The 12480-nt window shown below is 40.0% G+C and overlaps 1 long non-coding RNA gene across 2 annotated transcripts in view; it reads right to left on the reverse strand.

Annotated features, from left to right (window-relative positions):
• The window catches only part of LOC134141646 (uncharacterized), a 30573-nt gene extending 18429 nt beyond the window's left edge, over positions 1-12144 (reverse strand). Inside the window, exons 1-2 of one of the 2 annotated variants that reach the window (XR_009958684.1) lie at positions 11914-12144; positions 3620-3679 (exon numbers count right to left, since the gene is read on the reverse strand). This is a non-coding gene — a long non-coding RNA (uncharacterized LOC134141646). Of the gene's footprint in view, positions 1-3619; positions 3699-11913 lie in introns of both variants that reach the window. The other variant, XR_009958685.1, reaches the window with a different exon arrangement.
• Between the last annotated feature and the right edge of the window lie 336 nt (positions 12145-12480).

Raw genomic sequence — 12480 nt, forward strand, 5'->3', positions numbered from 1 at the left:
CAGCCCATGGCTTGAAATGCAGTGGAGTCCTGACAGAATTTACCAGTGGTCCAAATCCAGATCAGCCTGTTGTATTTCCATAGCCCTGCTCAAAATGCTATTTTCAATTCCTGCAAGTCTTTTCAAATGCCCTTCTACAATGAATATCTCACATTAAATACAGGACTCATCAAGTTAATCTGAAGACATTTCTGATAACAACAGCATTAATTGCTATCTTATTATGCTTTTTATCTTCATTGTTAATACTTTCTCAGAAAAGTAGCTCTGCTTGGATTACTGAGAACTGCCTCTTTGACCTCCTTGTTTTTTGTTTTAATTGCCTTCAGAGGACTATTTTAAAACAATATTCAAGATAGAAGTACAAGCTGGCAAGAAGGTCGTTAAAATAAGGCCATTAGTACAATTTTGTATCTGGTGCAGTGACAAGGACCTTCCCAGTAATGTAGCTCTGCTGCCAGTTTCAAGGCTAAGACAGTTCTGTGACAGTTGAGCCCAAGTGGAACCAACCAGATATAAATCTGTTGAAGCTACTGGAGTTTTTTCACTCCATGTTTACAGTAACTGAGATCATGATCTAGTGCCTTAGGTTGCCTGCAACGTTCAGGGAAGGAATTTGAAGTAAGAGGGAAATCAGTTTTGTTAAATGTGATGTTAGGGCTTCTTGAGAACTGAAAGAAGCAAGGCCTGGAAATGAGATATTACTTGCTGCCTCTGACTTAATTCAGATCAATAAAATCACATTTGGGCTAGCCACTCTCTGTATGCAACGCCAGTCATTCTCTCTTAGTTCCCAGGGAACAAATCTCCAAAGCAATTTTACAAATGGTCATAGGAGATAAGCTCTACATAAAGGCCAAATGTTAGACAACAGAGTCGTTTTTTCCTCTCTAAGCTCTGAAACACCCCTGCGTGTCAGGGGAGGGCACTCTTGGTGGAGTAGGGCAGTTTTTCTGGCTGGCGCAGAGCTGTGTACACAGATCCTTTACTCACCAAGCCATCATTTTCCAGGGCTGCTACTTTAACCAAAGCCAACAGTGCCCCTTTGCGATGTGATCGTGGAGTAGCACAGTGCTTAATCTATACTTGGCTTTGCAGAGCCCCAGGGAAACAAAACACCTGATGGTGTGAGACCTTGGTGGCAGGGAGGTTCTGCAGCTGGCAGGAAGGGCTCCTCTCTGCCAGCCAAAGTGAAGTGTCCTACACCAGGGGTAGTAGTGTGATATCCAGAAGATCTCTGAGAATCAAATTAGATGTATCCATGGAAATCATTCTCCCAGTACTAGAAGTGCAAATGTAAAGCCTGATTTACATCTAGGTGATTAGAACTTTAAAATGAAAAAAAATAGGAAAATACAGTAGTTAAACTTACTGTGACCAGTTCCTTTGGCTTTTATCAACTTCTGCAACATCATCTACTTTAATACGAACCCTCATTTTTGAAAGAAGTTCAAGTAGAACTTTCTACATTTCACACTGCCTGACACCTTCCACCATAAGATTGCATTCAGCTGCCTGTAACTTCATTAAACATGAACTAGGCTCTTATAACATAGCTGATTCAAAAAAAAAAAAAAAAAAAAAAAAAAAAAAGAAGGAAAAAACAGCAACAGCAGTCCACTCACGCCAAAGCCTTCAATGAAGCTATACAAAGGCTGGAAAGAAGAAGTTACTTGCCTACTCAGAGAGAGTCCCATATCTGTTCTGTTCAGCTGGCATGTTCTAGTAACTCTCCAGCTTGCAGCAGCAACATAGGCAGTAGCTTCTGAGGGGGAGGTCTCACAAAGGCAGACCTGGATCACTCACAAACAGGCTTGGTTTCTGCTGGGAGAATCCAAGTATTTGGGAACGGTAGAGGTTCACTCATAAGGTTCTGGCCAGGCCATGAAGGAGGTATGGGTTTCTCCTTTGGGATGTATTCAGTTTATCTTCTCCTAGCTCAGAAAGCAGATTGAGAGCCTAGGGTATTTCTCCTCCTAGTTTCTTGCCGCATAGCCAGGAAAGGAAGATTTCTAAGCCCTTCTGCCCACACTTGATATACCAGTGGTTAAGAGCAAAAGCTTGAAATTAGTTAAGGAGAGCAGCCTTTGAGTTAAGAATGTGTCTGTTACTTCATCTGTCACAGAGGGAATAAGCAAGGGATGCCAAGAAAAGAAGGTAGCCAAGTGCCACTTTGGAGAAATGGAGTCTGGCCCTGCCAACCCATCTAGTGTTTAACATCACACAGAGCCAAATATTCATGTTTTTTCTGGTCCCCAAATCTGGTGATGTGTTCTGCAAAGATATTGAACACTTACTGCTACTTGTCAGTTTAGGCTTTGAACATCAAAAATGTATTATAAGATGGTGAAGTTCCATAGTTTATATAACTGGTTTCTCATGTGGGTATGAAATTCATCACTGTCACTGGAAAACACTGACTTCACTCTCCACAAAAAAAAAAAAAAAATAAATAAATAAAATGATCATCTAACTTTCTAGGTGCTGTAAGGGAAAATTCAAAGCTCATTAACTGCCCGTGGAAGATGACAGTACCCTGACCACGGCAGAAGAGCCTATGAGGAAATAAATGATAATTTGGTATAGAAAGCAGAGCTTGTATGGTTTGTACAGTAAATAATGCAGAGGTCTATCTGTATATGTGATGAAGTGGAGAAAAGCAGTTAATGAATAGCTACCAAATTATGTGCATAGGCTGTGGTCACTGGGAAAATACAGGGAGATTATCAGTTTAATGACTAGCATCAGGTACATACACAGAGGCCAAATCAAGATGACATACCTGCACACACAACTTGATTCTGGCAATTCCTGAGTTACAAGAATTTGAATTCGTAAGCTTTATTTTAATCTTCTAGTTTAGGTTTTTTTGTCTTTAATGTAGAAGAGCCCTATACTGATAAACAGTAGCTTTTTATTTATTCTCAGAACTGTATGAAATAACCACTTTTAAAGAAGTAATTCAAGGACTAGTATCAAATACTTTCTTGCAAATTCCAACATGAGTCAAATTTGAATAAGATAGGCATCATATACATAATGTTTCACATCTATTTTAATTCCAGACAAATCTTTTAAAGCTTCTTTTCCCTAGCATTTGCTTCATTCTGGTTGCTGAATCTGATCTAAAATCCTCAGAGTATTTTTCTGCGGTTAACAGTCTTGCTGAAATAGCACATATCAGCTTCTTCAAATGCTGTTTCTTAATATTGTAAATCCTTACCTGAAGCTGCGATCCCAGATTTGTTGCATGTAAATAAACGCAGACACACACACACACACATGCACACACACAGAGGTATTTTTACATATATAACTGAGATGACTGGCTAAAACTTCCTACTACTCAAACTGTTCTACATATTTCTTTCTTTTTTTTTTTTTTTTTTTGAGCATTAAAATTTCGCTATTGATATAATGTTCTTTTTAAAGATGTACAATATGGCAGTGAACTGCAGTTTTATACAGAGGCAATTGCTAGTCTGTTAGTGAATACAAACTATTTCCGTCTCTATGGCGTTACGGCTCCTTGCGGTAATGCGGCCCGGTAAAATTGCTCTCCTGTGGCTGCCTAACCCAGGGCAAGCGTTTGTGGAAGAAACCTGTGCTGCAGTCTCACCTGGTGGCCAAAAAGGAAACTTCATCATCACAGCAGTTTGAAGGCAATTCATCGTTTTCCCTCGAAGAGAAAGTAAAATCTGTGATTAAAAACTAAATGAATCAAGTCAAGCATTAGATTCTGAGGGGAAAGGAATTACTTTTTAATTAGAAGAATTAAAATGAAATATTAAAGTAAGGTTGTATCTATGCTTGTTTTCACACCATAGATCTTTTTCACCCAATACACCTTCCCATATGGGGCTGTAACTATTGCTTTAGTTTTCTGCATTAGACTGAAGATTTTAAAGAAATATTCCCTTAACTGCTTCTAAGCATCTAATCTAGTTTACTCCTCGTGTGTTAACACTGGTTTTTCTTCTTTCCCGAATTGTTCATTTGCATTTTCTCACAAGGTCCCAGTAGACAGTGGAAAACTGAATTTGTTTCGCATTGAAACAACGTGTTTTTGCCATACTGAGGCCATACAGTATTTTCTTAATGGAGCTATAGGTATGATTTGTGACTTGCTAGTTTTATTTATAAAATACCAGTCTTGGTGCAGATTCATAGGAACTTGGCAATACAACTAGAGCTACATTTCTAAAGAAAGTAATAAAGAAGCAGAGATACAACATAAATGCAAATCGTTCCTTAGTCTGATCCTTCAACTACCTTAGTAGCTGGGATTTTCAAAAACACTCAGCACACCCTTTTTCTGTTCTCCTGAAAGTCAAAACTCCCATTCAGATGATCAGAACATTTATTCCTGCACTAGCTGCTGTTGGTAATATTGAAGATGGTTTAATACTCTCTGGCCATAATAAAGAAGCTATTCTCTTCTCATGTCATTTTTTGCATCCAGGCAATGCCACAGGTTTCACCTGAATTTCTGTTTATTAGAAACATCTAGAAACATAAAGTACATTAAGCTCAGCATATGAAGCTTTGAATTAAACTGAGAACTGATGTTCCCATCAGAAATAAAACGGTCTTAGCCCTTTACATCTCAGTTATCCCTTCTTTTTTCCCCACTCTGAGTCACAGTGTCCAGACAGGTTTTATTTCATGCTCAGCACCTTTGATGCCGTAGTTCCTTCACCTTGACTTCACCACATAAATCCAATTAGACAAGCCTTGTGCGGGAGAGGCATCACGGCCCTCGTCAGGGCAGCAGGTTTATTTGAGATCCCGTGAGCCCCTGGGGATAGGAAATTTCTGGTTTTTGCTGGTAGCTGGGATTAGAGACGGCATTTTCCTATCCTTTTTGTTCTGTGTGCGCCTAAAACAGATGCCAAATGGGGGACAGAAGTTATTTTAATTATCTGTGAATACCGTATTATAAGTCAGGCAGCCTGTTGGACGCAAACGGAAGCTGGGGTGTGTGGGGGGGATCCAGTAAGAGCTACACATCACAAGCTGAGAGGGGCATCCGATGTTAATCTGCAGAAATGGCTTCTTAAAATAAAACAGAATGGAGGCAATGTTGTGTAAGCCTGGAAACACGTTGTTACTTTTTGTTTAAGGCACTCCTTGTTTGTGTACAAGTTTCAGATGTGTTCTGTGTGCATTTCTGCTCTAAAGTGCTCATGTTTGCTATTTTACCAACTCAAGCTAATCTCATAAATATCCCTCTTGTAAGACCTCCTGACTGAATGAAAGCCTATAACTTGCTGAGCAGCAGATGTGGCTGAACACGCACCAGCTGTGTTTACATCTGTGCTTCGATCCGTAAGTTGATAAGGAACCAAAATACTCATTAACTTCAGCGAGCACTTCCTTCCTTAGAAGTGCATAGTCAAAGCCATGCAGAGCACGGTTCGGATTTGTCTGAATGTTTTTATACACCTATCTTCCATTCATAGTTTAAATTCATCTGTTTAAATCTTTTTGCTCAGTTTGAGGTGAAGCTATTATATTTTACTTGAAAAAAGTGAAAATGGTAATAAAACTACAGAAGGACATTTTTTTTCTTTATTAATATTCAGTAATCATGGTCCTCCGGCCGTTGAGACCAGACAGCTCCAAATATCCGCTGACGTTTTTATGAAAACCATGGCGTCCTGACTCGTAAGACAATTTGCGTTGTGATGATTTTCCTAACTTCAGTCTTTAAACCATCCTGAAATTGTTGCTTCCTCTGCCTAGCCCCGTAAGGCCAAAGCAGCTCCACAGCTGGTGTGACACGCCAGGGAAGAACTGTGGCGGGGAGGCATTTTCTGGTAGCACTGGAAAAGAACAGAGGCATTAAACTCCTCTCGCCTGCTGTCATGTTGCTGGCAGAGAAGGTAATTGGGAGACAGGAAACACAGACAGGATTTCCCAAGCTCCGGTGTTGCTGTTAGACCAAGCTAGTGCCACAGGCAACATCAGAGCATCGGGAGGAAGAAACGAGCCTGAAGAAAACACATTTTTAAGAGACTGAAAAGGGCCTCAGTTAGACACGTATTCAAATCATCCTATTTCATGAGATACTCAGTTCATCGCCTTAAATACTAGTTAGGAGTTCTACTGTCACTTCTGGATTTAATATTTGGAATAAGGTATTTTTGAATTAAATTTATATGGAGATGGTACGTGCATTGATGCAATAAAACAAAATACCTACATGGAAGCTTAAACCTAGCTGGGGAGAGGGAGAGGAAAAAAAGAAAAATAAATCACGCACTGGATGACAGAATTCGAATACAAGACTTTTGCAGATTGGGAGATAAGATCTGGAAAAAACAAGAGAAATGTGATAGAGAAAAACAGAGGGTAAAGCACTCCAACAAGGATAGTCAAACAAGTTACTACGCGTGGGGGTGCCAACAGGCAGAAAAAGGCATTGGGCTACTGTGGATGGCTCAGTGATGGGAAGTCCCTGCCGTATTGCTCTGCTGCTCAGACTGCAGTTTAAATCAGAGTACTGTTTTACTAAAGTTTTCAACGGAAGTGCTGGATTTGAGCACCCTTTTCAATAAATACATGGATCAAGTGGCAGAAGCCGCAGAAGAGAGGCAAGATTGATCAGGATTTACGCAGAACCATCAAACTGCAGTCATTTTGATTAGGGAAGGCTGAGGGAGGCATACTAATAACACCTACTTCATTTACGGACATCCTTAGTTTTGAAGATACATCCGTCTACTGTGTTAGCATACCAGCAGCTTTAAATGTTTTTAAATCCAGCCTAGTGCTTATCCTCTTTGCAATGAATCTCGCTCCGGTACCAGAGCATTAGCCACCGAGGGTTTGCCGAGACGAGGAAACGTGGGTGGTCAGGCCTCAGCAGGGATATCCAGCTTGCTTCCCTGGTTTGAGCTCCAACAGTTCTCCTCTTCCCAGCCAACCTGGAAGATTTGATACTTCCTCTGCTTTTTTGATTAGCAAGAAGTTAGAAAGGGGTTGCCTTATGCCAGACTTGTAGCTGTTCTCATGTTGCTGTAGACTATATTGGCAAGCATTGGAATATTGTCTAGTATCTTTTTCGTTACCTACCTTAGTTAATGGAACAAGATCTATTTATTGATTTCTTCAAATAAAATCAAAGTAGTCATTAAATTGTCTACAATCATTTGTGCTTTTGAGCAATGAGCATTTGAAGTCTTTTTAACTTAATCTGAAGGCTTTCCAGCAGTGTTTTATTCAAAGCTCACCAGAAGTAAAGAAAGCCACCTTTGACTTGAATAGGCTTTGGTTCAAACTCACCTTTCACATAGATTCCTTGTAAGATAACAAGAAAATAAGAAGACTTATTTCATTGTCAAACCAAATTTCTTTCTCACGTAGGTAACTGTTTTGGTGTCTACAGAACTATATGGGTTAAACTGAAAAGGAATTAAAACCACCATCTCCATAAAATGATTGTAAGTTGGTTCATAGGAGACCACTCTTCCTCCAGAGTATCATTTCATGGAAAAGAAACATCAGCTGAGTATTTGAGGTAAGAGAAATGCATCTTTTCTGTTACCTGTTTGATTGTCTTAAAAATATTTTTTCCACTTTTACAGACCACATTGCAAGTTGGCCAGCAGGAAGAGTCATTGTAAAAGCCTCATAATTCGCCAGTGCTTCAGCTTTAATGAAATCAAAACAAAAAGCAGAACTTATTGTAGCACTTAGCATATCCACAATCAGCATATCCAGTGCTTTTACATAAGAGAAAGGTTTGATCTGTAAGTGAACATCCACTCTGACGAAACTAAGGCCTGAGTGAAGAAAATAATTCTCTCCAGCAGTTGCCACTGCCACACTCAAAGATGTTTGCAAGAAATCAAGAAGCGTATTAGCAAAGGGAACTAGCTGATGCAATGGTAAATCAAAATGAGCTACTTTGGATGTTACACTGAACAGAGCTATGTTTCATCATGGGTTGGCATGCTCTGAATATCAATACTTAGAACACTAAATATATTATGCACTTACCTTCAGTGATAAATCAAAGTATTGCTGATTCCAGGAATGATAGTATTTAGCTTATGACAGGGGCATACGATAAAGCCTTCTGCATGGGCAGAAAAAACATGGGGCAGGGGAAAGTGCAAGGCATCGAAATTACCATGAACACCAGCTGAGGCAAGAAGCCCCTTTCCTATACCTGCTCTGACCGATTCCCTGTTGGCTTCTAGGTCCCACTAACTGTCCTGACCTTGCCCACTGACTAAGGAGCCTAATGAGACCAGCTAGCTTAGGTGATACACGTGAGCTCAATGACTGAGGTGTTCAGATGGTCTAGTCTTCTAACTTCCTGTGTAGGGAGAAACTGGTAAGATCAAAATTAACCTCCTTTGGTAGACTGACTCCTTTGATCAGTCGGTTGGCTGCATGCATATGCCCTTAAGGTATGGCTTTCATACCTCCTCCACAACTGTCTATTATTTTTCCAATCATTCCTACCCATGAAGATTTTTAGGTTTAAGAAATTCAGAAAACATCTTCCTTGAAGTTTAGGCTATGCTGAGCCAGTCATAACTATAAGTTTAATCTTTGCTAGAGAAAAGAAGTTTTCAAAATGAGGTAGGAGCAGAATAAGACTATAAAAGAGTGAAGTTTACTGTATGATGAGCTTTGAAATTACCGAGTTCCTGACCGTGTGGATATTCAGGTATTTGTATTTAAAAATCTTTAGCACACTTTCTAGTGTACAGGGCATTAAATTTCAACCAATGCTACTTCCTTTCTCACTGTCATATGTCTGCATCTCTCACAAAGGCTAACTTACTGAATAATGGACACCAAAGATATTCTGCAAAATTATATTCACCACAATGATTGATTTCTGTCATTCTAAGCTGCAAATAAAACTTTTTTCCATGTATTATTCTATGCATATTGCTTGCATATGACTAGAATATATCCATCAGTACCAGTGAATATAGAGAATGAAAATGATGTTTCAAGATATTTAGGGAATTAAAATACATTTTAACTAGTGTCGTAGCAGCAAGTGTCCTGCTACATCATCCAGCATCCTTGCAGACAGAGCAGCCAGAGGCTTCAGTTCCTGCAGAAATCACAATGACTTGAGATGTGATGCCTAGCCCAGATTGAACATATATGAAGAACAATGGTTAATTTTTCATTATTTGAGGAAATCTGGGTTCAGTCTCTAATATTACTGTACTACTTGTTCAAAGAAGAATCTAACTGCATATTCCTGATGAAGGCAAAATACTTCATATTAAAAAACCCCAAATGTACGTTCTTGTTTTCAGTAAAAATCCTGTTCTCTTTATTAATTAGAGAAGATTTTGAAAAATTTGGAAACATTTACATGCACAAAACTCTGAAGTTTGGGATTTTTAAGAAAAAAAATAAGTTACTTGTGCCTGAAACTGTATAAATTATCAATGGTTCCAAGCAAGGGCAGCATGGGGCTCTCGCGCGAGCCCTGTGCCACTGTCCAAAGCTCCTCTGGTCCTGACTGCACTCACAGCCATGCTGGAAAAGGCTCGTGTGCTGGGTTTCCCTCTTTCTCATTTTCTTTCCCCTTTTCCGTTACGAGCCTTCGCTCCTGGCTCAGCAGGCACTGTTCTTCCTCGACCTTCAGTCCGGCTCCTGTAAATTGCTATTACTGCCAACTTGATTTGATGTTGCCCAATACCTAAAGTTCTTCGGGCTTTTTCTTCTTGCCGCGTGTTGCAGACCGCAGGCAGAGGCTGTCTGAACTCAAGGGAGGTGTAATCCATTTATTTCCCACCACAGGCAGGAGGTTTGGCCTGGGGTGTCTCTGGAGCAGTTAGTTTGCATTTGCTTTCCTCTTGCTCGGTGGGGAAGCCACCCGAGCAGAGCAGCAGCAGCTTGTAGGAAAATTATGTGTATTCCACTAATCGTGCCATATGAGGCACCAAAATGAATTTGAAATAGATATATTTCTCCATCTGTCAGTGATGGTAAAGATATATAGCGTGGAGCATTTTGCCAAGTTGCCCAGCCAGCCAGTTGCTGGAAAATGCAGGTTAGTGTTTGTCCAATGCAAAATTTGAATGAAATAAGCAATGGGTATGTACCATTTCCTTAGGAAATGCTCAGTGCATCTCAACATTAGCACATATATATTGAGGCTGAAAGCATCAAAGAATTTGAGCAGCAATGTATTAATAGGTATTAATAATTTATTACTAAAATCAGATATTTGTATTCTTTTTTTTGGGGAAAAAAAAGAAAACATTTTATTTGGAGTCTAGGTCCAGGAACCCTCGGTAATGCATTTGAGAAAACAGCTGTAACATTAGTAGACTAGCAGGAATATAGTACCTGCATTTTTATTATTCAACAGTGGGGGAGATATAAATCACAGATATATGGCACACAGATATATAATTTACATCCCTGCATCAAATATTTATAGAAATTAAAAATGAAAACATGCAACTATGTATTTATGTATTTATCAGAATCTGTAACAACAAGCCTGACTTTTTTTAAATTAACATTTCTTTTCCTTGTAGCATGGTTCTGGGCAGCAAACCTACATTTCAAGTCTTTGACACCTGCTTTAAATCCAGTGTCATAAAAAAAAATGTTTAGGTTCTAGATGCACAATAGTCTGTTCTGGTTTAAATAAGCGATTACTATTGCTATCAACAGCCGAGGGTATTTTACCAATTGTAAATGTCTGGTAATAATATATAATTGTGCTGTGCTGCTTCATAGCAGACATTTATTTTTTACTTTTATCATCTTTCCTTGTCTTTTCCTCTCACACTGGAAGTGTTGCACCCTTGTTTGTTAAGTAAATGGGATCCTTTTATGGGTAAGTTCTTACCCATCTAATAATTACTTGCTCAAGCAAATAAAATGAATGGTAGAAATTAAAGATGACCATCAAGCTAAGATATATTGAGCTTGTTTTTGCTTAGAAAAGGAAGCAAGGGCTGAGAGGCAAACGGATAAAGAGGAGAGGAAATAGTCGTGCCGTAAAAAAGATGAAAAATGCAGGACACAATGACAAACAGTCAGGGAAAAGGCAGGAAAAAAAATGTAACAACTAAAGTTCTCATCTGAAAAATTAGTAATTATGTCATTACAGAAAAAGGGAGTTTTTAAGCTTTTGAAATGCACGTGTTTCCCAAAAGCAGAATTCTGAGGATGAAACCCATGAAAAATAATGAACGCATGAATGCAACGTTGATCTTTAACTATTGCATATGTCTTTAGACTGCCAGGGGCTGCAGCAGCGGAGCTGAAGAGACACATTCAGATGGCAGCTTCATTTGGTAATTTTAAAACTTCTCCTCTGACCTTTTCTACCAATTTTCTTAGAGGATTGGTTAGAAGTTGTGTTTTCCATGCAGATATGCAGGCCTGACTGGTCAAATTGTGGATGAATGATCATTTTGCCTACCCCCAAAGTGCTTATTCCTTATTCTTCATTTCCTACTCTCTTGGCCAAGGGGGAATTTCTTGGCTTATATTGTTAGAAAATGTATTCTACATTTTCTACATATACAGAAAATGTAGAAATTTTAATTGTGATATTATATTCTGATGCACCCTTGCCATGGTGGTAGAGAAGATGCCTTTTGTTGCTTCTGAAATAGCAACTGCTATTGCCGACATAAATAGGAGTTACAATTTTGCAAGCAAAGAACAGTATATGATGTTACATGCAGAGGTAAAATTAGGTCAGCTAGTCAAAATGTTTATAATCTCATTTAAAATGTGATTTATGCTTGGCCAGGGATTCTCCTCTGTCTCCTTACAAGGGAGTAGTAGGTCCCTCTAAATCCTAGGCTGGTTACTGAAGCTGATCACAGGTACTTAGTTAATTGGTTCTTGTTACGTAGCTCTTCTCAATTTGCTCTCAGAGCAGGGATTTAATGGCTGTTTTACCTGGGGTGAGTCCGGGCTGCTACATTCTCCGTCTCACTCAGCGCGTGTGACCACAAGGTGGGGAAGGAGGGTCGGATACCGATGTAGAGATGCGCTCCAGACATGCGAAGGCTTAAACAAAGCAGACTTGATGGAGGACTGACTTAGGCTCCCAACCTCGTGGGAAGCCCCTAGAGCCCTGCAGAGAGGCTGCTGGTGGGAGCTGCTGGGCGGATGGGTCGGGCGCCCAGGCGGGACTCGCTGTGGCGTATCCTAGGGGCCCCTTTTATCTGCTAGAGCGCTCTCCTTATCTCAGCTATGCAATGCTTGAGTGGTTACTGGTTGCAAAGCAGCTGGAAAGTGTTGGCGAAACAGAACATGCACGTCCAGCCCTGACCAGTCGGTCGGTTCCAGAAGAGCACACGCCGGGGCTCCGCTCAGCTGCTCTGCCAGCACCTGAGACCTCGCCAGACCCTCCGTGGGTGTCCCGGTGCATGCAGAAGCAGAGGGAAGCAGGAATGAAGCTAGCTACCCTGTACTAACAGAACTGTTCAGTGGTATTTACTCAAGCCTATTTACTTAAGCATA

This window comes from Rhea pennata, chromosome 5, assembly GCF_028389875.1.
Source record: "Rhea pennata isolate bPtePen1 chromosome 5, bPtePen1.pri, whole genome shotgun sequence".
Classification (NCBI taxonomy): domain Eukaryota; kingdom Metazoa; phylum Chordata; class Aves; order Rheiformes; family Rheidae; genus Rhea; species Rhea pennata.